Source organism: Myotis lucifugus, unplaced genomic scaffold, assembly GCF_000147115.1.
Source record: "Myotis lucifugus unplaced genomic scaffold, Myoluc2.0 scaffold_62, whole genome shotgun sequence".
In the NCBI taxonomy this organism is placed as follows: Eukaryota; Metazoa; Chordata; class Mammalia; order Chiroptera; family Vespertilionidae; genus Myotis; species Myotis lucifugus.
Window position 1 is genome coordinate 1,016,408 of NW_005871110.1, and position 16,496 is coordinate 1,032,903.

General features: G+C 42.0%; 1 protein-coding gene across 6 annotated transcripts in view; it reads right to left on the reverse strand.

Annotated features, from left to right (window-relative positions):
* RHOBTB1 (Rho related BTB domain containing 1) overlaps positions 1-4,934 on the reverse strand; it is a 64,679-nt gene extending 59,745 nt beyond the window's left edge. Inside the window, exons 1-2 of one of the 6 annotated variants that reach the window (XM_006089703.3) lie at positions 4,822-4,934; positions 2,015-2,065 (exon numbers count right to left, since the gene is read on the reverse strand). The gene's annotated coding sequence lies outside the window, so the exon portion shown is untranslated. Of the gene's footprint in view, positions 1-2,014; positions 2,066-4,144; positions 4,452-4,821 lie in introns of those variants that run through there. The other 5 variants (XM_023754606.1, XM_006089705.3, XM_023754605.1 and 2 more) reach the window with 5 other exon arrangements.
* Positions 4,935-16,496: the final 11,562 nt, after the last annotated feature.

The following is a 16,496-nucleotide window of genomic DNA, read 5'->3' on the forward strand; positions in this document are numbered from 1 at the left end:
GTCAAGCACATTAACTAAAGCTTTCTGAAGTTAAGACAAAACAAAAACAAACAAAAAATGATTGCTAATTAAGTTATCATTAGAGATATCACACAAATTCTAGCATTTCTTGCGGTACTAACATTATATGATTCAGAGCATAATTTTACTCTTGAAGTAATTATAGATTTGTAGTTGCTATGACCAAATGTCAGTTGATGCTGAGGTCTCAACCTGTAATGGGATCTTCCCAGTATAATAATGCTCTTATGATCTATTTCGTAATGATACACTATATAACAACTTTTATAGGACAAAGCTGTTATGGAACATCTTTAACCACCCCTTAAATGCTTAAAAGGATATCTTAACTAATAAGCTTTTAGGGCTATTAGCTTGAGTTGGTAATATCAATACGTACTTTAATAAAAGATGATATATTAAGGTTTTCTTTAGTAATGTGTTTCCATTTCTTTTATTACCCCTGTCTAAAAGGATTAACAACTGTAACCAATGATTTCTCAAAAAGTAGGGAAGAGTGGGGAAGAGAAGACTATCAACCTAGGCAAAAACTAAAAATGTCTTACTTAATCTATAAATATTGGCTATTTTCAGGACTTTAGTTGGGATTTATCTATTATGTATCCAAATCCATTACATTGCATATTTCAGACAAATTGAAATTCCAAAAGGAATACAATACTTTCAAGCAACATGCCAAATAGCAATGCTTTCTCAAAGATGCTATGCAGATTCAAACACAAAAACCAGATTCAAATCACCTGAATTTCTAAACCAACCCCATTACATGAAGCCCAAGTGAGGCCTCCAAGTAATGAGACTGAACTGCCTATTTTTTTTACAATGCTTTTGAAGCAGTATCACCTTTGAGCCTGAGATAGTGTAATTTAGTGTTTCTAGATGACTGCAAAATCTCTCCCTGTTCCGTTGAAATTTTACATTCTATCTTTTCCTAAACTTTCACCCACTTGTCATCTATCCATACAAAACATGTACTGGATATTTTTCCCCCAATGACAAAGTAATCCCACAGAGTGGAAAATGTTGAACTTGTCAATGTACCAATGACCCCCCATTTGGCCTTTTGGTATACATGTTCTTGATTTATTCCTAATTTTTTAAATACATGAATGTTTACAATCTTACTTGTTGGTAAGATCCTTAAGACCAGAGATCTCATGATAAAAACTTACTTAGATCTTTGACAGTCCCATGCCAGAAAGTAGACATGAATACCTATTATTCCACTGTTTTACTCTAGATTCTAGAAAATGGAATTGATTTATTCTGTAACAGCTGTATGATATGAGCTGTAATTACCAAGTTATATTGGGCAAGTCATTTAACTTTTCTTGGCCCCAGTTTCCCTATTGGAGAACAATTTTTTCAACTAGAGAATTAGGTGTTAGAGTAAGACAGAACTTTTTTTTTATTTTTTTAAATCAATTCTATTTTTTTTTCATTGCCTAGAACTAGGAATTGAAATTATTATCTAACCCCTCTGAGTTTCCAATTCCTCACCTGTTGTTTGGGGATCAAGAGAGTAATTCCACATCACGGGGAGTTTTTTAGATGCAGAATGAGAACATAAATGCAAAGAATGCAGTACATTACCTTAACTTTGGTTCATGTTAAAAAAATGCCAACTATTATTTTATCAGGTTTCTTCCAGCTCTAGAGTGCTAAGATTAGAATAGAAGTAAAACCTTATTTATCAAGCACCTAGATCTTCAGTATCCTCAGCTACTCAGGCACCACTTTTATCCCCGCCCCGCCCACCTCAAATAAAAAGTCTTATAAAGGACAAACTGATTCAAGGTCCATTTTATTCACAGAGTAAATAGAATAATTTTAATAATCATTGAAGTTATTATGTTAATAAATGATTCCATTAAAAAATGACAAAGACAATTTGTTGTAAGACAAATTGACTAAGAAACCTGTTCTCAAATGCACGCTCAGAATTAGACACAAGATGTAATCTGTGGTCACGGGTTTGTACAAAGACACTAACCTGGCTTGCTGGATGTGAAGAACAAAACACTCTGCTTACAGCTGGACTTACCTACATAAAAGAGAGAGATAAGGTATAAATCCTACTGCTTACCAGGAGCACATGAAAAGCTACTAAAATTTTCAACATATGTTGTTTTCTCCCCCCTTCCCGCCCCCAAAAGGGGCAGAATCTGCTTTACTTTTACTAGGTGCCAGTGTTAAAGTAGCATTTCTTTGGGTCAAAGAAATGTTATCCTAAAATAGCTAGGATAACATTTTGTAGCATTTGTTAAAATATATTTCTGAACACTGGGTATGTTACAAAAAAAGCATTTGGCCACAAACCCAAGGATGGGAACAAGGAAAAGCTTACAGACATGTTACAATACAAAAGTCATAAAGGCAGACATGCTATTCCTCAAAAATAACATTTTTAAGATAATATTATCATAAGAAAAGTCCAAACGATTCTTTTTTTCTATTAAACTATATTTGAATAGTTAATAAGTTGTGTTATTGAGCCAATGACATTAAACTACCTGTGTTTCTATTTCCACCTCTTGGTCACACACAGACTTTTGTACTTCAATTTACACTACATTCAAAATTCTGGACAATAACAACCCATGGGCAAGTTTAGAAGAATACTGGCTGTGATTTTAGTGCTTCCTAATTATTTTTCAGTCTTCCGCATTGGATTGGACTGGTTAAACCCTTTCCCACTAATATGTCCAAATATGATCCAGGAATCTTAGAGGAAACCTTGTTTAATATAATAATTTACTGCCCACTCCACCTGCAGAGTAATATGCAGACGTTATTTACACTGAAAAGAACTCTTGTTTATTTTCTAGCAACTAGAGACTCTCTTCAGCATCTACAAAGTTATTGGAAACTAAATATAATTCCAAACTTATAAAGAGTTTTTTGTAAACATAGTGTATGTTTGGAAAGCCTAGAGCTTGTCTGAGATCAAACAAAAACAGACTATTGGCTATTTATATCTGCTGTTAGTGAGAGAAGGTTTACAAAGATGCAAACTACTGATAACAATATTTTTGCAGTTTAGAGAGGATGCACAGTTCAGTGTAGAATATGCAACACAGCCTGGTTGGGGGTGGGAGAGCCCCAAACTAGAGAAACCTCAGGTTGAGCATCTGGCTGGGGTCCAACAGAACTGTGCGAACAGCCCAGGTTGGGAGAAGTTCAAAGTCAAGGCGACTCTTGGTCTTCTGAGACCTGAAGGTCTGGGTGCCTTTGTGTATATATCAACCTTCATGCATTTCCCCCCAGTAAATGTGTACAGTCAGCTCGAAAGGCACAGCTTGTGTGCTGACGTGCAAAGCCAAGTCAAAACCCTGTGCTTGGCGCTCCCTTCTAACTTTCTGGCTTGTCCAAGTCTAAATATTGACATTGCTCCTCAGTTGAGATGTTTGATACTGCTGGGGGTAGACACGGCACAGCTAACAGTAGGATCTAATGATATATTTTTACATCGCTGTGCCTTCCTCTCATTTCTTTCTTTGGAGAGGAGGTTGGATTCCCTTGTCTGCACACTCCCCCCACCCCCACCCCCATTGTTCTCCCCGAAAGCTGAGCACAGGGAGACAAGGTAAGAGGTTTTGAAAGCCCCTCAGGGCAGCTCCACTGTTGTCACAGCAACTCACAACAGACTCCATCGACAGGGGGTTGGGGGTGGGGAGTGCCAAACTGTGGGCTGACCCGTCAACTCTCATGGGGGTGCAAGCGCCCAAAGGGCAAGCATATCCCCCTTTCGGGACCTCTGGCTCCCCACCACTGTCCTTCCAAGGAAAAGAGCCCTCCTGTCGGCGCGGCACCACCCCCTCCCTGGCGCAGCCAGCCTTCTAAGGGTGCCTGTTGTTCATTTTCTCAGCTCCAAGTTAGGGGTGCGGCTGCGCGGCGCTCCTAGAATCTCTCGTTTGCCTCGGATGTGAGGGTTCCGGCCTCGCGAGAAACGAGGCGGCTCCTCTGGCATCTCGGTCCCACAACTCTCTCTTGGACGCGGCTTACCGCGTGGCGCGGCCCGGGGACCCCCGCATGCCACCCGCTGGGGCCGGGGGCGGTGGGGGCTGCGCGGCGGCTGCTCCGAGAGTTTCGTACCATAGCGCACTCACAACACAGAACCTACCCTGAAGCCGAGCGAGACGCGAGCTCTCTCCGCCTTCAAGGGCTGGGGGGAGCGGGGGGGCCCCCCCGTCACTCAGCAGCAGCCACGACTGCGCGCGGTCGCGGGTGTGCGGGGCCCCTGCGCGCGGCGTGCAGCCCGCCGCCCAACTTTGCACAAAGGCAGCATGGCACTGCTCGCCGGGCGGGCTCGCCTCCCGCCGCGGCCGCTCTTCCCAGTCCGGGGACAGAGGGGTTCGCCCCTTTCCACCCCCAGCCCTCCCCTTCTTCTCCGGCCCCCACCCCGCTCCCGGGCGGGCCAGCTCGGCGGATAGAGCTCCCGGCACCCAGGGCCGCCGCGGTGGCGGCAGCCGCGCTCACTGTGACGTTAGCAGCCTTCGCGGCTATTTATATCCACACGATTGGATTTCATTCATGAAACCAGGGCCTGGTGTGTCTGGGCGCTGGTGCGCGGGTGGCCTAGGGGCCTCAGCTTTACGCAGGCTGGGCCCGGGCTCGGAGGCGGATTGCCCAGGACAAACATGCGCAGAGCGTGGGAGACCCAGGCCCCTCTCCCGAGCCGTGGGGAGGGGCGGGTCGATGAGCTTTGTGCCCGGGTTCCCATCCCTAACATCCCACCCATTCCCGTGCAATTGCTGGCCCTTGGTCCCAGGCTCCGGAAAAGTAAGTTGGGCCACTAACCGGCTGGGCAGCATGGCTTTCTTTCCCCTAGCAGCTGACCGGCCGCGGACTCCGAGGGAGGACATTGGCTTTTGTTTCAAAACCGAGCCCAGCTGCTGACTAAGGGCGGCGTTAGCCCAGCCTCCTCCTCCCCTGGGCGGCTGCACGTGCTGTGCTGTCGGGCTTCCCCCTCTGGGTTCCTTCCTTGGTGACTTAGCTCTTGGGATCCCCGCAGGGGGCTTAAGGACTCACAGGCAGCCCCCCACCTGAGTAAGGGGGTGACTTACAACCTCCAACAAATGGCTGAGCGAGGAAGTGAAATTGACTTCTGGCCGCTCATGGGTTGTCAGAATCCTTGGAAACCCAAGATAGCCCATCTCTCTTCTTCCAGGCTGACTGTGACCTCTGAGGACAGGACCAGGGGTGTTTTTTTCAGGATTCACATAAGTATTTAGAATGCTTACAGTATGTCAGGTACTCTGTCAGGTTCTAAGGAGAGAAGACAGTGAGCACAACCAAGCTGGCCTGGGCCCTCCCAGAGCGTTGAGAGGGCCTGCTAAAATTAGTGTGCCCAGACCTCCTCACTTCCAGCCTGGGCAACAATGGTATTGATGTGCTCAGCTACCTTAAAGGGATTTATTCACTTAATAAACCTTTATTTAGAAAGATGTGTACAAAGGGCTGGGTATGCAAAGATGGCAACGTGTCCTTGGTCCTCAAGGAGTTCTCTAGTAACATGTTCTGAGATACTGAGGGCTGGGGAAAAGGGAGCCAGATTTTACTGCAAGGGCTCTCTCTTTGCCATATCCCCCAAGAAACAGAACATTGGGAAAATTCCTAAAAGCAAACCCCTCAGTCTCTCAGTTTCTTCCAGGAAACCATTCTTAGTTTCCCAGATGGAGTACTTACTGTCCCTTCCCAGGTCCCCAGATGAGTTCTAGTCCATTGGGCATTCCTACTCTTCCCCACTGGTTTATATTTCCTGCAGAGACAAAGGCTTGCCTGGTGCTCTCTGAATGTCTCAGAGGCTCCAGGATATAGTGAAATTCAATGGTTTGTTTATTTTGGGCAAGGAAAGGTATTATAGGCAGCCTGCTTTGTTTAGGCCATCCTCATTGAACTGTCTTCGAAATGGAGTTATCAGTCCCTCATCTTTTCAAACTACCCTCAAGGCTAAGAATTAGGGTAGAAACTCAACAGAAATGGGAATCAACATGTATTGCAGCCATCATATGTGGCAGGCAGTGGGCTTGAATGTTGAAAACATATTTGCTCAGTTAATCCTCACAACAACCGATGAAGAAGATACAATTAATATCATAATCATTTTATAGATGATACAACTGAGGCATGCAGAAGTGAGTAGTTTTCTGAGTTTTTGACAGTTGTACTTGTACCTGGGTCCCCTTGCGCCAAGGCTTTATTTTATCACTAACCTGCTTTTTGGTATCCTTCCTTTCCTGTTTCTTTCATTTCCTCAGTAATAAATTTTAAAAAATTAAGTGGCATGCTTAAGCAAGGTAGGTGCTAGGCCCAAAAAGACATCTATACAAAGACTCCAGTTGACAGACTACCATTCAGTTGCCGCTTGCCTTCCATACCCAGGGGACACTGAGGCTCAGATAGGCCTTCTAAAGGATGCTGCTTCCATAGGGGTGAAGAACAAACAGTCATCACGAAATTGCCCAGTTGATGCCTAAACCTGAGGGGAACTGACCAGAAGAACTTTCAGGAAAAAAATAATTGGTTAAACAGCAATCAAGATTGCAGAGGAAAAGTCACTATTCTAGAAAGTCCTAACATATTAAGGCAATGATCTGAGAAAGAGGCTGCCATAATTATGCTAAGTAGCTCTCAAATTTTACAAATGACCCCCCCCCCAATTCTAGAAAAGTTGGAGAAACCAGTCTCTACTTTGCCAACAAAGAAGTGAAAAGGAACAATAGTAAATTGAACTCCAGAATTTATCCCTGTTCTTGTTATTACCACAAAATAACCCACATCTGTATACTGAAATTGTTGTTTGCTAATAAAATCAATACTATTTGATTTTACTAAATATAAAAATGGGTATTTAAGCTTAATTAAACCAACACTGCATATTTAAATACTTCCAGGATTATACTGTACAAAAGTGGATGTAAAAGCTTTTTGACTAGCTTTTATGGTAAATAGTTATCAAAGTCATAGGATTAAAATATAATCCCCACAATGAATATAGAGAACTGTTCCATTATCACAAAAGCACTTCATCATGCTACCCCACCAGCCATTCATCTGTCCTCCAGCTTTACAGTTTTGTCACTTTGAGACTTATATTAATGGGAGAATACAATATATATAATGTTTTAAGATTGATTTTTTAAAAACTAAGCATAATGCCCTTGAGGTTCATTCAAGGCGTTGCATGTATCAGTAGCTCATTCCTTTTTATTGCTAAGTAAATTGGCATTATACCAGAGTATCTTCATCCATGTACCAATTAAAGAATGTTTGAGTAGTTTCCAATATTTTGCTACTATGAGTAACAGTTCTATAAACATTTGTATACAGGTATTTGTGTGAGCATAAGATTTTTATTTCTTTGGGATGAATGCCCAAGAATGTGATTGCTGGGTCATATGCTAAGCACTATTAAACTGTGTTTCAGAGTGGTTGTACCATTTTACATTCCCACCAGTAAGGTAGAAGAGGTTTAGTTTCTTCACATTCTCACTGGCATTTGGTATTATTACTTAAACAAACAAAAACAATCAGTTGTTCAACAGTTTTGTAGGGACGACTTATTGTGGTTTTAATTTGCATTGCTCTAAAGGCTAATGATGTCGAACATCTTTCACATGCTTATTTGCCGTTCAAATCTCTTAGCTAAAACATCTGTTCGTGTCTTTGGCCTATTTTATAACTGGATTGTTTATTTTTTTACTATTGATTTTTGAGAGTTTTTTTTAAAAAGTATATTCTCAGGTCATAGGATTTTTCAAATTACTACCTCAAGATAACTAAGTTCAATTCAATCACTATTGTTCAACATTTCTATTGCCATCAGTTTATAGAAAACATTCTCAGGGAGTTACGTAAAGCACACCCACGTACTCACTCACATAAGACTCCTGTAGAGAGGGTCTTTTCCATATTATTTTATAAACCTGCATTTCAGTGGTTGGCAACCGACGCCCAAAGCCCAGCAACACGTGGTGACGGTGCCGGAAGTCCAGTTCTGGCTTCTGCGCATGCTCAGGCGCAGGCGCGGACACAGGCGCAGACACAGGCGCAGGTGCGGACACCTTTCCAGCGGCCAAAGCGCCGCAACGCAGCCACAGAGCCCACACACGCCAGAGAGGAAGACCCCTGACGTCGTCTTTTCGTCCTCGGATGCTGTCTATGGCTATAAAGAGGATGCTCCCTTAGGTGGCGAGTTTCAGGTGTTCCAGAGACTCTTTCCTACCAGGGTTTGAAGACGAGGACCCTTGAAGCTCACTCTTGCGCCCATTTTTAAGACTCGATGTGTCTGTTTGCAAGATACTAAACAACAGCGGTGCGCGAGGATTCCTGGCGTGAACCAGTGGCTTTCACGACAGCCGTGGCGGTCCTCTAAAGATGAAGTGGCTGGGGACATGGCCCACGTGCGGACTCGCATGCCCGGGTCGTCTGGCTTTTCCAGAAACGCTTCTGCCTGCGCCACCGACCAGGGGAAGGCCTCTGGGCACTGGACGTGAGCAGCGCTGTAGCGCGGACTTCCCTGTATGAACCAGCTCGCGTGCCAGCTTCCCCAGCTCCCACCGCCGCGCCAGGGAGGGCGTGCGCCCCAAAGGCTCCAGCTGATGATGGCAGGAAGGTAAGGCTGACCCTCCTCTGTGGCTCATCAATGCTAAGCGTTAAAGGTCAAACGGAGAATGACCCGAACCTCCCGGGGCCTCTACGAGATGCTTCTCGCAGCTGTCAGACTCCTCTGGGGCCTGGTGATGCGGGGCGTTCCATCTGGGGCCCCTTCCCTAGCTTTCATGTGGTTGATAATGGCAATAAGATGGGTTACCCGCCACCACGAACCCTTTCCTTTCCAAATGCCACAGGCAGGCGTTGCATGCATCTGTGTTAATGGGTCTTTCATTGGGCAAAGTGTGAAAACCCTTCAGGGGTTTGGGATGTGACTACTTGGGAATTTATCTCAGGTGCTATTACTCAAGCCAGCTCCGAGATCTCTGAAGCTTCTATTTTCTGTCCACTGTTCTGGGGTAATCTTTGTTATTCTTTTTTTTTTTTAAATTGTTTTTATTGATTTCAGAGAGGAAGCGAGAGGGAGAGAGAGATGATAGAAACATCAATTATGAGAGAGCATCATGGATGGGCTGCCTCCTGCACGCCCCCTACTGGGGATATGCCCTTGACGAGAATGGAACCTGGGACCCTTCAGTCCGCAGGCTGATGCTCTAGCCAGCTCTTCCCCTGAGCCAAACCGGCTAGGGCAATCTTTGTTATTCTTAACTGGGAATCAACTGAAAGAGATGTTCTTTACCTAGAACCTACAGGTGGAAATTATAACTCCCGGTCTTGGGTTTTTAGTCCAGTTATCACTGTCAGTCTTGATATAGTTTCTAGGAGAAGCTTTTGAAAATAAATACTTAAAAGAGTTTATCTTAAATATATAAATTTAAAGATGTTTATATGTATTTATAGGCGAACACATGAATACTAACCTTAATCTAATGGATTCAATCCTGGAATTTCCAGGATTATCCATTTAAAGATAGAAGCATTAAATCCTGGGTGCTTTTAGTTGTTAGGTCTATGAAGGCAAAAATACTTTTTACGTTGGAGTTTCTAATTTACTGGGCACCAATGGTTATAGTCTATGAGCTGGAAATCAACAAAAAAAGTATCCCTTTTTTATAGCATGTTAATCGTATTTTTGCAGGTTTGTATGGATCCATTTATTAGGTTTTCTGTTGGGGTGGGGCAAGTTTCGTAAAAAAATATGATTTTACAAGCTCCACAATTCTAAGTATATTCTTCTTTCTGTCAAAATCTCTCTTACCAAGATGGTGGTGTTCCACAGCTCTAGCTCAGCATGTGTAAGAGGGAGGCAAACAGCCTTTATGGTTATATGTCTGGCTTTGTTGGCATGGCATTACTGATTGGAAAACATGTATTCACATCTATACAAAGAAGAAAAACAACAGTCTCACGCACAATGTGTATTTTTAGTTTTGTTTGTTTTGTTTTTAGAGTACAACATGATTCTGTATTGGAAAAAATCTGCATGTGATGGGACATTTGTTTCAGGAATAAGCTACATTTCCTCCTAATATTTGCAAAAGGTGTTAATGCTAGACTTCGGTTTTACCTAATTAAAAATAAATGAAAATATTTATGACTCATAGCATGTTTAAGGCTGTCTTGCCTGACCAACTGTTTCATACAACAAACACAGAACTGTGTTTCTGTTCATGAAACAAGTGGGAAAAAAATCCCCAAACACACAGTAAGGGAACACATGGTAGTTGAAAGCACAGAAAAATGGGATTGTATTTGGCTGTCCCACTAACTAGCCATGTAATTCTGTGCTAGTCTTAATTTATAACAACTCAAAGTTCCTTATATGAAATGAGAACAAGAATAATAACTTTCTGAAAAGTTGTTAAGAGACTAAATGAAATAGTGTTTGTGGAAAACGTCTTGTAAAATGTGAATCTCTATACACATTGGTAAATGTAAAATTGGACTCATCATGAGGCCATTTAAAAATAATGTGCAGCACAAGGTATCGTTTGATTTGGGAGTACCAAAGATCAATCATTCCTGCAACTCATCCCCCAAATGCTGACTGTAAGCATTATACATAATAGCCTCCATCAAGTTCTCTCTGTAAAGTAGAAAGTTTAGTATTTGAGGTTTTTGCACTGCGAATGACTTGCAATTGCTGCTTTTTCTTCCATCTATAGAAGTGAGCTAAACTACATGCAGAAACTAGAAAAATAAATGGACTGCGCATGCATATACACACAGCCCACTTCAGAAAAATAATTCCACCTACGTTCATATCACAATTTTCTGCTTACCAAACATTTCTAATATACATGTCACTTAATCTTCATGACAGCCTTGAGAATTATTATCTCAAGTATGAGAGAAGGGGGAAATGAAGTTTCCTAGAGGGTAAGTGACTTGCTTCATGTCAGCGGAGGGGAAGCCAGCATTCTGCTTAACCCAGAATTCTAACCCTGATCTTCTGGTCATGCGGACGTAGATATTCTGAAGTAAATTAGTGCATAGTACACTAACATATGTTTTTTAGAAACTCCAGTGACCTGGAAGGAGACATACAGTCACCAGAAAAAAGCTGAATTGGGAGGCTTTTTCTTAATAGGCATCACTCCTTTCATAATGGTTCCTTATCTAAAAGCACAGAGGACCTGACTCAAGAACATCTGATGCAATGCATACAACTGCAGTCTCTCCTTAACTCTGTAAACATATTTACTTTAATATTTCATGTGACTCCAGTTTACCACTTGGTAAACTCCCCTTTATGGACAAGTGAGTTAAACTGCATTGCAGGTGAGTGATATCAGCAGTTAAACATGTCAGATCAATATTGAAGGAGCATAATCGCTTAGTTTGTAAATATAAGCTGGTGACTCCTGACATCAGAACACAAAATCTCACTTCCCATCACAGCACCAGTCTTAGAGGAAACTGAAGTTTTGGTGAAAGACAAGGAAGTGTCATTATGTTTTCATCCCACAGTGCCTTGAACAGTAAGAAAGATCATAGTAAATGATTTTTAATAATGATAAATGATAAAACTTTTATAAGACACCTTAGTTATGATTTCTTCTAATTTATATACAGGCCATCTGTGTGACTTAAGAAGAAGCTGCAATTTTAAGGGAAAACTATGTTGCACGTTTTTATTTGTTCTACTGTAACAATTGCCAGCAGTACATTGATCATCATGAAGATGTTTTGCAAAGAATTAAGTGTGATAAACAGGCAAGGTACTTAGTGTGCTCGAACAATAGAAATAAACACCACTATCACCACCTGACTTTTTAATCTGTAATTACACTAGTTAATATTTTAGTAAACACCCACTATGTGTTGGGCAGGGTGCTAAATGCTTTCACATTTACGTTAACTCTTCAAAATGACTATGAGGAAGGTACCACTATCATCCCCACTTCATGGATGAGGAAACTAAGGACCAGAAAGGTCAAGTCACTTGCCAGAACTAAAATTCCTACTTGTTTGCTTATTTGTTTGTTTATTTAATCCTCACCCCAGGATTTTTCCCATTGATTTTTAGAGAGGGGAAAGAAGATAGAGAGAGAGAGAGAAACATCGATGTGAGAGACACATGGATTGTTGCCTCCTTGCACACGCCCAGACCAGGGCTGGGATTGACCCTGCAACCGAGGTATGTGCCTCTGACCAGAATCGAACCCAGGACCCTTCAGTCCTTGGGCCGACACTGAGCCAAACCCGCTAGGGCTCAAATACCTATTTAAATATTATTCATTTTAAAGTAGGAACTCCTCATAGGCAAAAAAATCTACTTTCATATAATAAGCATTTCATATTTACCATTCCCTATTCATTCAAAGTAAAGCTGATTACAATGCATAATATCACACTGTGTGATTAGAAGACTAATGGTCTATAGATCCTCTTAAATTCAAATATCAAATTAAATTACCTTAATATGTTATATTTCAGAAACTTCAGGTAGGTTAAAGGTCAAGTATAGTTGAAGAGAGTGAGATGTCATCTTCATGAGATGACAACTTTAGGACTGGCAGGGTCTTGACAAGCTGGCTAACATCTGAGGGTCATTTGTCTGTGAGTGATATCACCTCACCACCATAATGTATCAGAAAACTAATAATGCAATGTGTAATTAATTCCTTGATATTTCCTTAAATAAATTATTATTCTACTTCCTACCTAATGAAACAACTGGGATATTACAATGGTTTCACCTTGTGGCAGCACTGTCAGGTTGATAAGACGGGGAGGTTAAAATGGGCAGAAAAAACACAGCCCATTTAAACAGATGATGTGATTATGAAGTCTGATTTAAATACATGGACAGTATGGGCAAGGCAGGGACTTAGGCTCCTAATAAGTGTATCATTCTCAATTACTCAAGTAATGAATATACCTTGATGTTTAAATATCCACATCTATCCAGAGGAGGAATAAGCTGGACACATAAGAACCCATTACTTCAAAAGAGATGCTTCTTTCTTCTTAATTCTTGGCCAACCCAGATTCCTAGTTGAAGATCTGGGTCTCTCACTCATTTCTCTAAGTTACATGGCACCTGAAGGGACAGTGGTCTTTGTGTGAGATGGGTACTAAATATGACACAGGAAACAAGAAGAAATATCTGAGTCACTTTTTTCTTAGCAGTTTTCAATACTTCAATACAAACAGTACTTTTGTGTGTGTGAATAGTAAAGGTGATATAACATCTACTGTGAACATAAATAGTTCTTCCGCTTTCTATAAAAAGGAACCTGTCACAACTGTTCATCTTATGAGCATTACTGCTTGTACCGTTTGATTATTGCTGGACTTGATGTTTCTTCTCAATAACACATTTGAGGTGGCTAACAGATGAAATCAAGTTATATTTCTTATTGGAAGACTTCTCAGGGCATTTATATGTGAAAAGAAATTATGCATTTATAAGAAGAAATAGTCTTGTTTTGGGCTGCCCATTCATATTAGACTAAGTAACCCTTCTATGTAACCAACAATCCACAGTGTTTCACTGAACACACTTTGTGGACATCGAGTAAATAATACAAAAACGGTGGATAAGTCATTCCACACAACTTAACATGGAGGCTTTCTTCTGATTGGGCAGACATGTGGGTCATTGTGGTCAATTATTCAAGGAGTAACTGCCCTTGGTTTTCCCAAACCACAGATAATTGCCATCTATCATTACTTGGCACAAATACATTCACTTAAATTGCCAGTCTAGTATATACCAGCAGTGCTAATTGTAAAACACTGTAATTGGAAGGAGTGACCCAGTTATTAGAAAAGCATTCTCTTAGTCTAAATTTGTGGTCTGGTAACTTGTCAGTGATGGATACTCAAATGGGTCCAGTGTTTAATGCAAAGGAAACAAGAACTCATATTCACCAAGCTTATTTGTTGTTTAAAAAATAACATCACTATATTGAAAATTAAGTGTGTGCTATCATGGTTGATGAGGTATTTTTCATTTAAACGTGTTATTAAATTCATAACAATTTTTAGCCACGAATTTTCTTCATGAACAGTAATGAACTACTATCATGTAGGATTCTACAAAAGTTGTACAGTTGGGCCTTATTTCTTAATAAGCTGGTAATACTCTTCTGTGTGTAGAATTGTAAGCAAATAAGTGAAATGGTTGTTTTAAGCCTCCGCATTCTGGATTAATTTGTTATACAGTGATATATAGACACTAGAGGGCCCGGTGCACAAAAATTTGTGCACTCGGGGGTAGGGGGTCCCTCAGCCCGGCCTGTGCCCTCTCACAGTCTGGGACCCCTCGGGGGTGACCACTTGCTGGCTTAGGCCTGCTCCCCGGGGGATTGGGCCTAAGATGGCAATCAGACATCCCTCTGGCAGCCCGGCAGCCCTTGGGGGATGTCCACTTGCCAGCGGGGAGCAGGCCTAAACTGCAGTCGGACATCCTTAGCGCTGCTGAGGAGGTGGGAGAGGCTCCCACCACCACCGCTGTACTGGCAGCCATCAGCCTGGCTTGTGGCTGAGCAGAGCTGCCCCCTGTGAGAGCTCACTGACCACCAGAGGGCAGCTCCTGCATTGAGCGTCTGCCCCCTGGTGGTCAGTGTGTGTCATAGTGACCAGTCATTCCCAGTCTTTCTGCTGTTAGGGTCAGTTTGCATATTACCCTTTAACTATATAGGATAGAGGCCTGGTGCACGGGTGGGAGCCGGCTGGTTTGCCCTGAAGGGTGATCCGGATCAGGGTGGGGGTCCCGCTTGGGTGCCTGGCCAGCCTGGATGATGGGCTGATGGCTGTTTGCAGCTGGTCACATCCCCTTCAGGGCTGAGGGCCGTTTTCAGGCTGGCGGGTGACTGAAGCTCCCAGCCTCTTTTTTTTTTTCTTTTTGTTTTATTCTGGGATTTATTTACCTTCTATAGCTGTCACTGGAGCTGAGAGCCAGCTCCAGCTCTGAGGCTGTGGCTGGCTGAAAGCAGGTATCTGGGTTTGTTTAGCTTCTATAATTGAAACTCTGTTGCCATCATTGGCCGCCCTAAGCTCTGAGGCCCGGTTGGCTGAAAGCAGGTTTCTGGGGTTTGTTTAGCTTCTATAATTGCAACATAGTTGCTTAGAGTGCAGCTCAGAGCTGGGTGGTGGCAGGCGGGGAACCTTGGCTTCCTCCATCACTGGAGCAAGCAAGCCTCCTGTTCGCTTTAGCTGCGTGGCTGCCGGCCGCCATCTTGGCTGGCAGTTAATTTGCATATCTCACTGATTAGCCAATGGGAAGGGTAGCGAAGTTATGGTTAATTACCATGTTTGTCTATTATTAGATAGGATAATGCTAGATCTTTCTTTTGTTTTGGAGGAGGTATTCATGCATTTATTGGTTTTATTAAATGGTAACAACTTTACCGTGTTATAATCTTTCCCTTCCCCCAATTTTGTATTGGAGGACATACTTATTCTTTTAATAAAGTTTGTCAATTACCCCTGTTGGGTGCCACTGGGCCCTGGATATCCAAAAATGAGGAAAAGATTCAGAAGAGCTCTCAACCTCACTGAGGAAACAGAAATACTTACATATAGGACCTGTTTTGTTTGTTAGAATGTTGTGTGTCCAGTGTAGTGACAGCACAGAGCAGGGATTAACTCATTCAGGTGGCTGGGGAGGGGGGCAGAATCTTCCAGAAAATCCTAGAAGGAGCATTGTTTGCCTTGAGGGATGAAAGGAATTCTCCCAGCTGGAGAAAGAGAGGCATGGAAGAGAGCATTCAGTTCTGAAGGAAGAGCATTAGCAAAGTTCTGACAGTATGAAAGAATATGATGGTTTTGAATAACTAAAAGTAGTCTTGAATAGCCATGTAATAGGTGAAGTGACAAAGGTGATTCAGCTGTCCAAGGAGACAGAAGCCTTGAATGCCATTCTAATGAATTTGGTTTCAGGGCAAAGTGAAGCCATCTGAATGATTTTTTAATAATTGTACTTAAATCAAGTGTAATTTATATACAGTAAAATGTCTAATATCTTGAGTTCAATGACTTTTAACACATTGTATGCGGGGAACAGTCAACGTAAAACGTATAAATACGTTTCCCGCATACAATGTGTTAATATATCTAAGTACCTTTTTCACCACCACCTGAACCAAGATGAGGCCAGCATAACACTCATAACAAAACCTGACAAGGACATCATGAGCATAGACACATATCCTGAATAAAATATTAGCAAATAAAAATAGTATTAGCAAACCCAGCAGTTTAGCAAAGGATAATACATTAAGGCCAAATTGTCAGTAATGCAAGGTTGGTATAACATGAAAAAAATCCATAATGTAAATCATGATGTTAGAATAGAAAATCACATGGTTATCTCAACAGATACAGATAATGAGGTTGATTAATAATAAAAACATAATAAAAACAAACACCAAAATGTTTATCTGAGCATTTAAAGCAAGGAAAAGGCA